This window comes from Manihot esculenta, chromosome 2, assembly GCF_001659605.2.
Source record: "Manihot esculenta cultivar AM560-2 chromosome 2, M.esculenta_v8, whole genome shotgun sequence".
Classification (NCBI taxonomy): Eukaryota; Viridiplantae; Streptophyta; class Magnoliopsida; order Malpighiales; family Euphorbiaceae; genus Manihot; species Manihot esculenta.
In genome coordinates, this window is record NC_035162.2 from 18,050,922 (window position 1) to 18,064,425 (window position 13,504).

Here is a 13,504-nt window from a genome sequence, read left to right on the forward strand (position 1 = left end):
ACGGTAGGAATTCCGATACCGGAGTCTAGCCGGGTATTACACTCCCGATTCCTCCTCCTATCCTCTTCACACTCTCATAGTTGAATCCCTAACAAATCAATCATCAAATCCCATTAATCTCTTTCTCTTTCACGTCGATCATCAATCTCTTTCTCGTCGACCGTCGACCATCAACCTCTTTCCCGTCGATTTGCTGAGTGTCGCCGCCGACCATTGACTGTCTGTCCTCTTCAGTGTCCTCTTTCCTGTCGATCTTCTGAACGAAGTCACGAATCGCTCCCTATCGATCTCTTTCCCTCCCTCCCTAGATTTGCTCAGTTTCACTGCCGACCATCGACTGTCTGTCCTCTTTCAGTGATCTCTTCTGTTGGCTTATTAATTTGAGGTAGGTTTGTCCTCCTCATTTTAAATGTGAAGTTTCTATTTTTTTTTTTATTCTTGTGTGGTGTTGTAAAATTAGGTTCAATGTATAAATTTTAAGCTTTTTCTGTAGAGGTTTAGCAACTTCAGTGGTTGGTGATTGAACTCTTTTATGATGCATGTGATTTTCATTTTTATTTTTATTTTCTGACAACCAAGAATGCTTAAACCTCTTTGAGAAGGTATTTTAATGGATCATGGATGCACCTTTTCTGTAGTGTTTATGTGCAGCTTTGTGTTATAAGTTATTTGGGTTCTTCATTTTGGTTGCTTTACATATGATTATCAATATATGGCAGATTAATATTAGTATACTCAGAAGTGGAATTTTGCTGACAACCAAGAATGCTTAAACCTCTTTGAGAAGGTATTTTAATGGATCATGGATGCACCTTTTCTGTAGTATTTATGTGCAGCTTTGTATTATAAGTTGTTTGGGTTCTTCATTTTGGTTGCTTTACATATGATTATCAATATATGACAGATTAATATTAGTATACTTTTGGTTTGTGGTGCCATATTGTATGAGCTATTCAGCAAGTGTATGATTTTTTTATTGGATGATATCAGCTGTTGCATTTTTCTATTTCTTTAGATTTCTTGGTTTATGCTTAAAATGGTCACTCATCCCATCCATTGTGTGATTTATGCAGAAACCTTTCGGGTTATTATCTTTGTTGGATGAGGAATCAAATTTCCTCAATGCCACTGATTTGACTCTTGCCAATAAGCTTAAGCAGCACTTGAGCAGTAGTCCTTGCTTTAAAGCTGAAAGAGGGAGGGCTTTTGGCATTCATCATTACGCTGGAGAGGTCAGTTAGGCCTTTTGCTAGAGGAAGTTTGAATTTTTCTTTCCCATCTAATTGATCTCTTAAAGTTAGTTTGGCAACTTTGATATTTAATACTTTTGCTCATTGCTAAGATATTAGATGAAATCAAAGCACCAAACCTAAATGCCATTAAAACAAAGAGGAATTAATGTTCCTCCACCCTTTCGTGTTGTGTGTATTTGATTTAGACCGGAATGTCATCAACTCTATAAAGAACTAAAGTTCAACAAGAATGTTAGAGAACTTGATAAGCTTCTTCTCCTTAAGTATTTAGATTTTAGATTGGAATTGTTGTGGTAGAGAATCTTAACCGTGCACATTGCACATGCCCTGGGGATTGTCTCAAACAAGGTACTATAAGTGCAGTTTCTTTAGAAGTTGTATATATTATTTCAGACTGTTTAGTCACTTTCATTCACTAATATAGAGGCACAGTTAGCAAAATTAACATAGACAATAATTGCTATAAAACTTGTATGTTTATTATGTATTATTTGTAAGAAAAAATATTATTTTCAATTCCTTTTTTTTATATTGTTATTAATTAAGCTTATGTCCAATTGAATATTGTTGTTACTTTCTAGGTGAATCATGGAGTCACAAAATTATCAGATGCTTCAAAATAGTACTAGTGATTCGAATCAAACTAGTATTGATGCTTCAACAGAAATAACCACATCATCAAAAGCAAAGAGAAAAGCAGTAAAGCCAAGGTTTGTAGTTTGGGATCACTTCACAAAATTCGTCAATAGTGAAGGTGAATTAAAAGGTAAGTGTAATTATTGTAAAAAGGAATTTTATTGTGATCCAAAGAGAAATGGAACCATTGCACTTAAGAATCACCTTAATTCATGCAAAAAGCACCCACATTCTATTGAGACTAGACAAGCACAATTATCGTTACAAAAAAATGCAAGTGACAATGATGTGAATGATTTAGGCACTCTTACTACTTGGAAGTATGATGAAAATGCAATTAGGAAGGCCCTTGTCCATATGATAATCATTGAAGAATTGCCTTTTAGATTTGTAGAAGGAGAAGGTTTTAGAAGCTTCATGAGAGCAATTTGTCCAAGGTTTAGGATTCCCTCTCGTTGGAAAATTTCACGTGATTGTTATGATTTGTTTATTGAGGAGAGATCAAAATTGAGGTCTTTTTTTAAGAAAAATTGTCAAAGAGTGAGTCTTACTACAGATACATGGACATCATTGTAACGCATTAATTACATGTGCATAACTGCTCACTTTATTGACAATGATTGGAAGTTGCATAAGAGAATCATTAGTTTTTGTCCCATTTCAAGTCATAAAGGTGAAGTAGTAGGTAGAGCAATTGAGACTTCCTTGCTAGAGTGGGGGTTAGATAAAATTGTCAAAGAGTGAGTCTTACTACAGATACATGGACATCATTGTAACGCATTAATTACATGTGCATAACTGCTCACTTTATTAACAATGATTGGAAGTTGCATAAGAGAATCATTAGTTTTTGTCCCATTTCAAGTCATAAAGGTGAAGTAGTAGGTAGAGCAATTAAGACTTCCTTGCTAGAGTGGGGGTTAGATAAAGTGTTCACTATTACCGTTGATAATGCTAGTTCTAATGATGTGGCCATATCTTATTTGAAAAAGAAGCTTACTAATTGGGGTGTTAGTGTTGCTAACTCTACTTACTTGCATATGAGATGTATGGCACATATAATCAATTTAGTTATCCAGGATGGCTTAAAAGATGTGAATGATTTAGTGATGAAAGTACGAGATGCAGTAAGATATATATCAGGAGTTCTCCAGCTAGGTTAAAGAGATTTAAGGAGTGTGTGCTTCATGAAAAAATTGAAAGCAAATCTTCATTATGTTTAGATGTGCTAACTAGATAGAATTCAACGTACTTGATGTTGAATACAGCTCAAAAATATAAAAGGGCATTTGAGAGGTACGAGTCACAAGCTCCTATGTTTAAGATTGATATGGGAGAGAATGGCATACCTGACTATTATGATTGGACACAAGTTAGGAAGATGGCAGATATATTGGCTCATTGTTATGAGCTCACTTTGCGTATCTCGGACTCTAGGTATATCACATCAAACCTATTTTTCAGTGAGGTTAGTGACTTAGCCTTTATTTTAAACCAACGGATTAATAGCAATGATCTTGATATGAAATCTATGGAAAAAAGAATGAGGGTTAAATTTGACAAGCATTGGGGAGATGTGGATAAAATGAATAAAATTATCTATTTTGCTATTGTTATTGACCCTCGTGACAAATTTGAGTTTATGAAGTATTCTTTCTCCCAAATGTATGGTAAAGAGAAAGGTGTAGAGCTATTCAATAAGGTCAAGAGTTGTTTGTTTGATTTGTTTAATGAATACAAATCAACCTGATGTTGAGCAATTCAATGATAATAGTTCACAACAATTATGTGGGAGTTGCACTACTACCGGTTCAATAAACCCTAAGCCTAAATTCTTTTTGAAGCATCACTACAAGAAGCAGAAGTTGGAGGAATCTGGTAGGTTTGATTAAAAAAAGAGTTAGAAGTGTATCTAAGTGAGGCAATTCAAGAGGAAAAGGAGGATTTTGATGTCATGAAATGGTCAAAAATAAATTCTGAAAGATTTCCTATTTTAGGAAAAATGGCTAGAGATATATTAGCAATTCTAATTTTTACAGTTGCCTCAGAGAGTGCCTTCAGTACTGGTGGAAGAGTGCTAAATTCCTTTTGGAGTTCCCTAACTCCTAAAATTGTTGAGGGCCTGATATGTGTGCAAGATTGGATTCGTCCATCAAATGTTCAAGTAAATGTTGAGGAAGATCTAGAGGAACTTGAACATTTGATGGACGAATCCAATCTTGCACACATATCAGGCCCTCAACAATTTTAATTTTTTTAGCTTATTATTATTTGCAAAATTACCGTCTGTTGGAATCACCTATGGTTTAGGTGGATCATGCTCTACTCCTACCTCATAGATATAAGATTAACTATTGAGAATTTAAATTTATTTGATAATAAGGAATCAAATATGCTAGAGAATTTAAATATGCTTCAACTCAACATTTTGTGGGATCAGATTCAGATATGCTGTTGAAGACTGTTGTGGATTTAATATACTGTTAAAAGTTGTTTGTGGGATGATATTTTGTTGTAAATTTACTATTATGGATTTAGTATGTTGTGGCGAATTTATTATGTGGAATTCTGATTTTATACGTACTTTTAATTTTATATGGACGTATATGAACTTTTTAAGTATTATCATTGTGTATTCAGACAATATTTATTGATAAATTTATGTAGAATGTTTATTAAATTATTTTGTTGAAATTAGAAATAAAAAATTAAAAAAATTACAAATTTCGGTTTGAACCGAACCGAATCAAATCAAACCGATTTTTATCGATTCGATTCAGTTCGGTTATATCTTCATAATCGATTTTTTCAGTTTTTAAAATTTTAATAATTTGATTTTCAGTTTTATCGGTTTAGTTTGGTTCGGAACCAAACCGGCCAATTGCATAGCCCTAATAGTAAAAAAGAAACGAGTATTGGAATATATATCTTTTACTATTATAAAAAATTTGGTAGATAGTTTTTGGGTGTATACATTAAATTACACTACAAAAAAAGACTATCATCATCGAATTTTTTTGTCGTTGATAGTTCAAAATCTATTGCTAATTTTTTCAGTGATGAATTTTTGACGATCTAAGATCCGTCGCTTAAAGTATTGTTGCTAATTCTTTCTATGAATTTAAAATCAATCGAAAATATTTGTAATAAACTTCTGGTGGATCATTCTATTGGAAATGTTAGCGACAAATTTATTCGTCGCTAAATCTGTCAGAAAAGTAGAATTCATCCAATAACCAATCCGTCGCTAATTTATCAAAAATAATTAGCGCTAGAAAATAGCTGTAAAAAATATTAAGACCATTTTAACAAAAGTCATCACAAATCCGTCGCAAAATTGTTTATATTTTTAATAATATTTATTACCGTCAATAAAATAATTTTTTATTTTTTTTACACATTCCCTTTATAATCTAAATAATTTACAATTAAGAAACATATTCGATATAAATTAAATGTCATTTATAATCATTATAATTCATATTCATAAACACAAATATTTGACAATATTTATAAAGTTAAAAATTTAGAACAAATTTATAATACTTAAAAATGTTTATAAAATTTAGAATTAATCCATCAATTTACAGAACCATCTGATGGAGAAATAGAATCTGCAATGGTGTGATGTGGTGAAAATCTTTTTTTGTTTTTCAATAATTTAATTTGATCTTTTACTTATTTTTCTATCTACATTCGTATTTGCTCTTACATTTACTTTAGCATTTGTTCCATCTCTTTTTTCATTTTCATTCGGTTTTGTTCTAATATTTGTTTAACCTCCTCTAAAGAAAATATAGTTTGAGAAGGTTATCTAGGATGGGCCGATGTACATGAGAAAAAGGCAAGTGAAAATCCTGATTTTGTAATATCAAAATATTCAAATCTATAAATCCTCCCATTATTGCTTTCAGAAATTTCATTCCACTTATCCACATCAAAAGCAGATGTGTTTCCAAAATTGCTATCAACATTCTCAGCAATAGTATTTAAATAAACTCCCTAAATACAAAAAAAAAATAATAAATATTTCATTAACTGAACACAATTAATAATAACATATCAAAAAAAAATAATACAATAATAATAAATATTTAGAATCTTTTAAATAAAAACAAATCTGCAAAATCCAACTCCAGCCAGCTCTCTTTCAATCTTTTTGATTCACCAACCCCACCTAACTTATCACTCTAGGAGTTTTGTATAAAATAAAAATCCAAGTAGAGCAAATCAATATGCATAGGCAAATTATGAACTTATAAATTAGATGCACATATCTTTGATTCAATGGCAAAAAATGAAGCACATATCTTTGATTCAATGGCAAAAAATGAAGCACATTTAGAAGAAAATACCTTCTTACTGTTGGCCTTCAGTAGGCCCGATCATCGTCAATATTTCTCACGTCGTCAAACCGTGTACTCTTATTAAATATCTGCATTTATGGTTTTCCAGAAAACAAGCAATTTAACACTTCAGATAAATAATGACTTTCATTGACAATTTTTTCAATTAAAAAGATGCTCCAACAATTAAATGATATTTCTTCGATCCCATAGTTTTTTTCATTTTATTTTTTTACATATATTAAGAATATAATTTTGTTTTATTTTTCAATTATATCCATCTTAAAAATATTAAATTTTATTAAATATTAAGAGATTTTGAGAAATTCTTTAATTGAAAATAAAATAAAATTAAATAAGGTTATAATAGTCAATTTATATGTTACTATAATGTAAAAAAAAAAGTGAATAATAATTTTAGGACATTTTAAAAAGAAAAATTGAATAAAAGTCATGGGATCAAAAGAATATTATGCATTTTTTAATATAAAATAAAAAGTCAAAATAAAAAGTGAAATTCAGCTTAAAAAAGCATAAAAAAGACAACAAAAATTATTTAAGGATTTTCTTTTTTTTATAAACTTGATTACTTCCCCTTCAAATTTCATGGTTAGCGTGCGATTGTGCACATCTATCTTTGTCTTAGTAGTGCTTAGAAAGGGTTTTCTAAGCAAAATGTCTAATGTTGCATTGCTTCTGTCTTCCTCCATGTCAATCACATAAAAAATAGCTGGAAAAACCAGCTGATCAACCTGCACCAAAATGTCTTCGAGGATGCTTTTTGGATAGAAAATGGATCTGTCATCCAACTGAATGATGATGCTAATACTTTTCAATGTTCCTGCATTCAACGAATCATAAATGGAGAGGGGCATAACGTTGATCGATGCTCCAAGGTCTCATATGGCCTTCTTTCTGCCAACATTATTTATTTTGCATGAAACAACAAACATTCCTCGATCTTTACACTTCGCTAGAAGTTTTCTTTGGATAATAGCCGAGAAACTTTCTCCTACGCTCACTTTTTCATGTTCAGCAAGTCTCCTATAGTTGGTGTGTAGTTCCTTCAAAAACTTTGCATAGCGAGGTATTTGCTTGATGACATCCAGTAAAGGTATGTTTATCTCCACCTTGCAAAATGTTTCAAGTACTTCTTTTTCTTCTTTTTCCTTTTTGGTTCTTGCTAGCCTTTCTGAAAATGGAGGTGGAACTTTGAATTGGTCTGGCTATCTTTGTTTTTCTGCTTTCTGCTGTTTTGGCGTAGCCTCCTCAACCTGCTTCTCAGTGGTTTGCCCAGAGGTTTGGACAAATCGCGACTCAGGGATGTCACTCTGCAGCTCTTTCTCAACGGTTTGCCTAGAGGTTTGGGTAAATCGCTATTCAAGTTCGTCACTCTACAGTTCCTTCCCACTTTTCAAGGTTATAGTGTTGGTGTATTTGCCCTAGGTCAATATCTTGGACCTTTTTGTATGTCATTTTGATTATTAATAAAAGAGGTTTTATTATCATTATTATTTGTTTGCATATTACATAATAATAATTAACATCCCTGGTTATTTATTATTATGGTTATAATAATAAAATATGACTAGTATGATTATTAATTGATAATCATGAGATGATTATGTATATATTGATATAATTCAATAATCATAGATACATGTTAGAGAACAAAGTATTGAATGGACCCGCATTAAGATCACTACATGGGTTATAGTCATAAGTGAATCTCAAAGTAGTTATTTCTTAATCCTTTGACTTGAGATTGTTATAGTTTCCAACATAAGAATTGTTATGTTTTGACAAAACCAAATATTATCTTTAATTGGATAATCATAAATGCTATGATTAAGCATAATAGAAATTATGTAGAGGATATTGAACAATCAAGATAGAATTTGTCTCTCTTTGAGAGAAATATCTTCTGGACCCCTCGATAAGTGAGACTGAGAAATGCATGGCTGTATTCAAATGATTTGATAGTGTGATCAATATCATTTAGTTTTATCAGTCTACTTAGAGATCGGGAAATCACAAGTTTGACCATTATAAGTTTGACATTGATCATGACTTATATTCAAACTAGATATCGTGTGAAAAAGGTATTAATACATGTTATATTTATTAGGTTTTATTGGACTATCGATCCTCATATTAATTGGGTAGTCATAATGTCTTGCTAAAGGCCGCTTATGATTTATAGGTCTTGTGGGACTGAGCCTATTGCCAATTAATGTGAGCCTATTGGGTCACACACAAAAGAACGTCGTTGATGTGTTATGTCATATTAGTGGGCTAAAAGCTCATTAGTATAATTAATAATAATAAAGATGTTATTATTATTAATATTAATTATTTATTATTATAAGATAATCTACGGTCTATCTGTAACTGTTGCAGATAAAAAAATTTTTCAGTTTTTCTTTTCAAAACAAACTATCACATAAGATATTTGAGTATCTACGAGATTATGATAGTTGGTTATGAACACAACTCTTTTACAAAAAGAAGTGTGGGAAAACAAAAGACTGAAAAACGAATAAAACCTCTTCTGCGAATTGTGAGAGTAAGGTTTTTCTTGGAGAAATCGTTTTTCTGAGTTGCAGATTGGGGAGCACATAGCATATCCATCTTTGAGAGAGCTAGTACTCTAGAAGGATAAAAGACGTTCTTATGGATATCATTGAGGGTGTTCGTTTCAAAAGCAGCACCATCAGTTCGGAACTATAACTTCTCGTTGAGTCTAACAGGTTAGTCTCTTATCCTTCCTTTCAAAATAAACGAAGTACTTGGATCCTGTAAGGGAAACAGAGATTCTTTTTCTGCTGCGTGTTTTGGGTTGCAGTAATCTCTGGGTTTCCTAACTTATAGCACTGGCATTTTTTTTGGATTGATCTCCGTTTGTGATGGTAATTTCCCTTGCTACTTTAGCTTACTTATAGATGTGGCAACTTGGTTGATTTGCTATTCTAAGTTCTAAACTGTGTTTTCTAAAGATTTCACGATTTCTTCTAGAGGTACATCTGATTTTTGAGGGACTGTTTGAGCAGAATTCCTTTGCTGATAGTTTTGAAATTGATTTGCCTTTGTATAGCTAAAATTTGAGTGCTCTCTCTAGCCTGGGTTGTAAGTGCTTAAGTATGGATCATATTTTATCTAGCCATTAAATCCCCCTACAACATTGACTTGTTGTTCATCTTCTTGAAGAGAATGACACATGTTAGTTAGATATTCCATCGTGGCACAGATCCCACAGGGTCTTACTTGCTGGGTTTGTTGAGCTTGCTGAGCTTGACCTACAACAAATTCCGTATAGCAGATGTTAAATCAGTAATTTGTAAGACCAAGGAAAATGTACTTACCTCATTGACTCTCCTAGATGGTTTCTTTTGATCTCCATATTATTTTCAGGCTACTGCCATGGTGGAGATTAGGTCTCTTATGGTTTGAGGTGTCTTGTCCTCAATCAATCCTCCACACACTGCATCAATCAGTATCCTTTTAAAAGGTAACAAACCTCCATAAAAGTATTCAATAAGGGATTTATTAGAGATGTCATGATGAGGGCAGCTTGTGCACAACTGTTTGAATGTTTCCTAGTATTCATATAGCTCTTCAGAATTCTTTTGCTTGATGCCACTGATCTTTCTCCTGATGTTAATGGCCTTTAAGGTTGAGAAGTATTTACTCAAGAAGGCTCTCACTATCTCAGCCCATGAGGTAAAGCCCATGAGGTAATGGATCTAGGTGATAAGTAGAATAACCGATCTTTGGCTGAGTCATCAAGGGAGAAGGGAAAAGCTCTTACTTTAACATGTTCTTCGGTTATACCTTGGGGGGTCATGGTTGAGCAAACAATATAGAATTCTTTGAGGAGTTTGTTAGATCCTCATTTTATAGACCTCTAAATTTTAGAAATAGGTGAATCAATCCGGTTTTTAGCTCAAAAGGCACTGTCAGAGTTGAGAAATTGATGCACAATGATGTTTGATCATCCATAGGGGTTGCTAATTCACAAAGAGTTCTCTCTTGTGCCATTGGAGCTCTTATTTCAATGTGTTCAACTACAAATTCAACCACTACTGATTTTGGTCTACCTATTACAAGTATTCAATGGGGTACTTCAAGCGCAGCTGCTGGTGTATTTTCTACGGCAGGGTCTGTCACCTCTGCAGCAGGATCCAGGACTGTTACTGTCCCCTTGATGGTTGCGAATGAAGATGATTTTGAGGCTTGGTTCCTCGAATTTGCTTGTATTCTCAAGTTCTTGGTAGTACATTTAATTTCTGTATCATAAAACAAATTTTCTTTACGTCCCGACCTGGTTATGAAAAGGAAATAAGTTAGTTTAAATCAATTCTCCGGCAACAATGCCAATTTTTTATGGATGTCAAAGCCACCAAAAATAACCTATTAAAAACCAACAAATATGAATTGCATATAGAGAGAATATGATCAAATCCACAGGAAATTAACACTAAGAATTTTCAAACGATGATTAGGAAAATAAACAATAAAAATAAAATGGGGGTTTGATGATGAGTTAAAATAAAATCAAAGTAATTAAAGAAAGCAATAATCACAAGAGAAATAAATCAATATAAACAAACTCTAGTTGAGATTAGGATACATTTTAGTTTTAAGAATTGATCATAAAAACAAAAATATCTTTATTCATTCCAATAAATTAGTTATAGTTATGGAAGACGCTCTACATACCCAATCTCTCCTTAGGTTTAAATTAAGTTTAGTTTTAAGAATTGATCATAAAAATAAAAATATCTTTATTCATTCCAATAAATTAGTTATAATTATGGAAGACGCTCTACATACCCAATCTCTCCTTAGGTTTAAATTAATTAGAAAACGTTCGCTAATTAATCCTAGTAAAAAAATCACCCAAAAAACATTTTTGAGATTTTAATTTATCAATCGCTTTAAGAACTAGAGGGACTTAATTCTAACCAACAAACCAAATCACGTAGTGAGTTTAAGCTACATCATGCAATTTTTTAGTGGGTTACATTAATTGTTACTTGTTGTTAAATAACTTAAGTAATTACAGACTTCAAGCATTCAAACTAACAATATATCACTTTGAAATTATTAATAATGGGCTCTATTGATCAAATAACAAAGTAATAATAATATTAAGAGTTGAAATTGCATAAATATTTGAAGAATAAAAGATAAACAATTAAGTTTAGATCTCAAAATTCATGTATAAAACTAAAATTTCACCCTAACTCAAACTAGAAATAAGCAGTTTAACCACTCGTGGTTTTAAATAAAAATACAAAAGAGAAAAGAGAATTAAAGACGAAGGATGAATGGGAGATATGTCGTTGTCCACAAAGATGGGCTTATATAGGTGCTTTTTAGAAATAGAAATTCTTCTTTGTTTTGAATTAGGAATCCTTCCTTTAATATATTTCTTCTAAAGGGAGAACTCCTTGATTTGAGGAGGATATTGTACCGCGCTGAAGAAGGAAAAATCGATTGGGTCCTGCGGCTTTTAATGAGGAGACCTCATCTTCTTATTTTCAAATTTGAATTTTTTCGCTCATTGTCAGATTCTGTGCATACTATTGATTTGCCTAGTGACTTGGACAAATTGCTGATCAAATCCACCATCTGAATATGGTTAACTCAGCTTGTGGGTCTGGGCAATTCCTGACTTCTGTGAAGTATGAACATCCAGTGGGTTTGCCCAAATCGCTAGTCAAATCAATTTCAGCGTTTTTTAACAACTTTTTATTAAATCTACTTCTCTTTTGTTTTTCTGCGAAATATAATCAAAAATATAAAATTAGTTAGAAATTACTCAAATCAATGCTAGGAACAATATGAAAAATGTGTTGAAATTACGTGCGAGCAGCAAGCTCCGTTTGTCCAAACCTTCCATTCCTTTGAGTTCTCCTCCGAAGACCCTAAAGGTTCTAACGGCGGAGTCATTTCTATAACAATATGCAATCTAATTATTAGAAATCTATTTCAGAAAATATGCAATCTAATTATTACACGTGCATGGATGATATAAAACTCCAATTTGATACGCATCCATTAGCTCTAGTATGAAAAGTTTTTACTTAACTTAAAGTGGACGAGTCACTAAGTTTTCCTAATTAATCATATTTCTAAATTCATTTCAAGCTATTTACAATTTCCAGCAAAGTGGGGAACCTAAAAATGCATGGTTTCTAACGTAGTGAAAAATGTCTCACTAAGTTTCTAGTATGCATCCTTAAAGTCCAATTTCATGGTCATCTTACTATAAGGTTATTACTACTTGGTCATTTTCATCCCAAAGCATAAATCAATCCGTAAGCATACATAATTATCTCTATCATACAAAATTTTTTGTTACCTAATTTACTAATTTAATTACATCATATTAGGTGAAGTACATAAAATAAAACATGTAAAGAAAAGGAAAGAGAAATAAATAAACAAAAAATAATCTAAGTTCTAAACTAAAGAAAGAGGGAGGAGAATAGAATTAATCCCAAAAGGAAGGAGAATAGAATTAATCCCAAAAAGACATATGAAAGGAGGGAGAAGAAAAAATAATAATTTACAAATCTAAAAAATAAATAATAATTAAAATTTACTAACTAAGCTTAAGCTATTATAAGGCCTTAGACACATTGCCCTTTGCAAAAGACATTCAAGATACTCCAATGAGTCTCCATGTCTAAATTTGCTTTTATTATGTGATCTATAAATCCAACAAAAAAAGGAATTAAACACCAAATGGAGAGAGAGATTTCGGCCAAGACTTGTGTTGTATAAGCAACATTATTCTCTTTATTTATTCAAACTTACCACAACTCACCTTACCATAATTGAAAAAAATAAACTAGAAAATAAATAAATAAATGAGAAAATAAATTTAAAAAGAAAAATACCTCAAATAAGATAAGAAAATAATTTTAAGAAGGAAAAAAATATTTTAAATAAGGTAAGAAAGTAATTCAAATAAGAAAACAAAATAATATAAATATGGAAAGAAATAAATTAAACATAGAAATAAATTAATTAATTATTAAAAAAAGAAAGAAATTAATTAAATAAGTATAATTTTTTTTTAATTTAGATAAGAAATTTATTCCAATATAAAAATAGATATTCGTGACAAATAATAAAATTAGATAAAAAAATAAAATTATGCAAATATGAAAAAAAATAAATTAAATATGGAATGTAAAAAGTCATAGTAAGAGATAAATTAAATAAAGTAAGAAATAGTAAAAACTACAGTAATTAGCT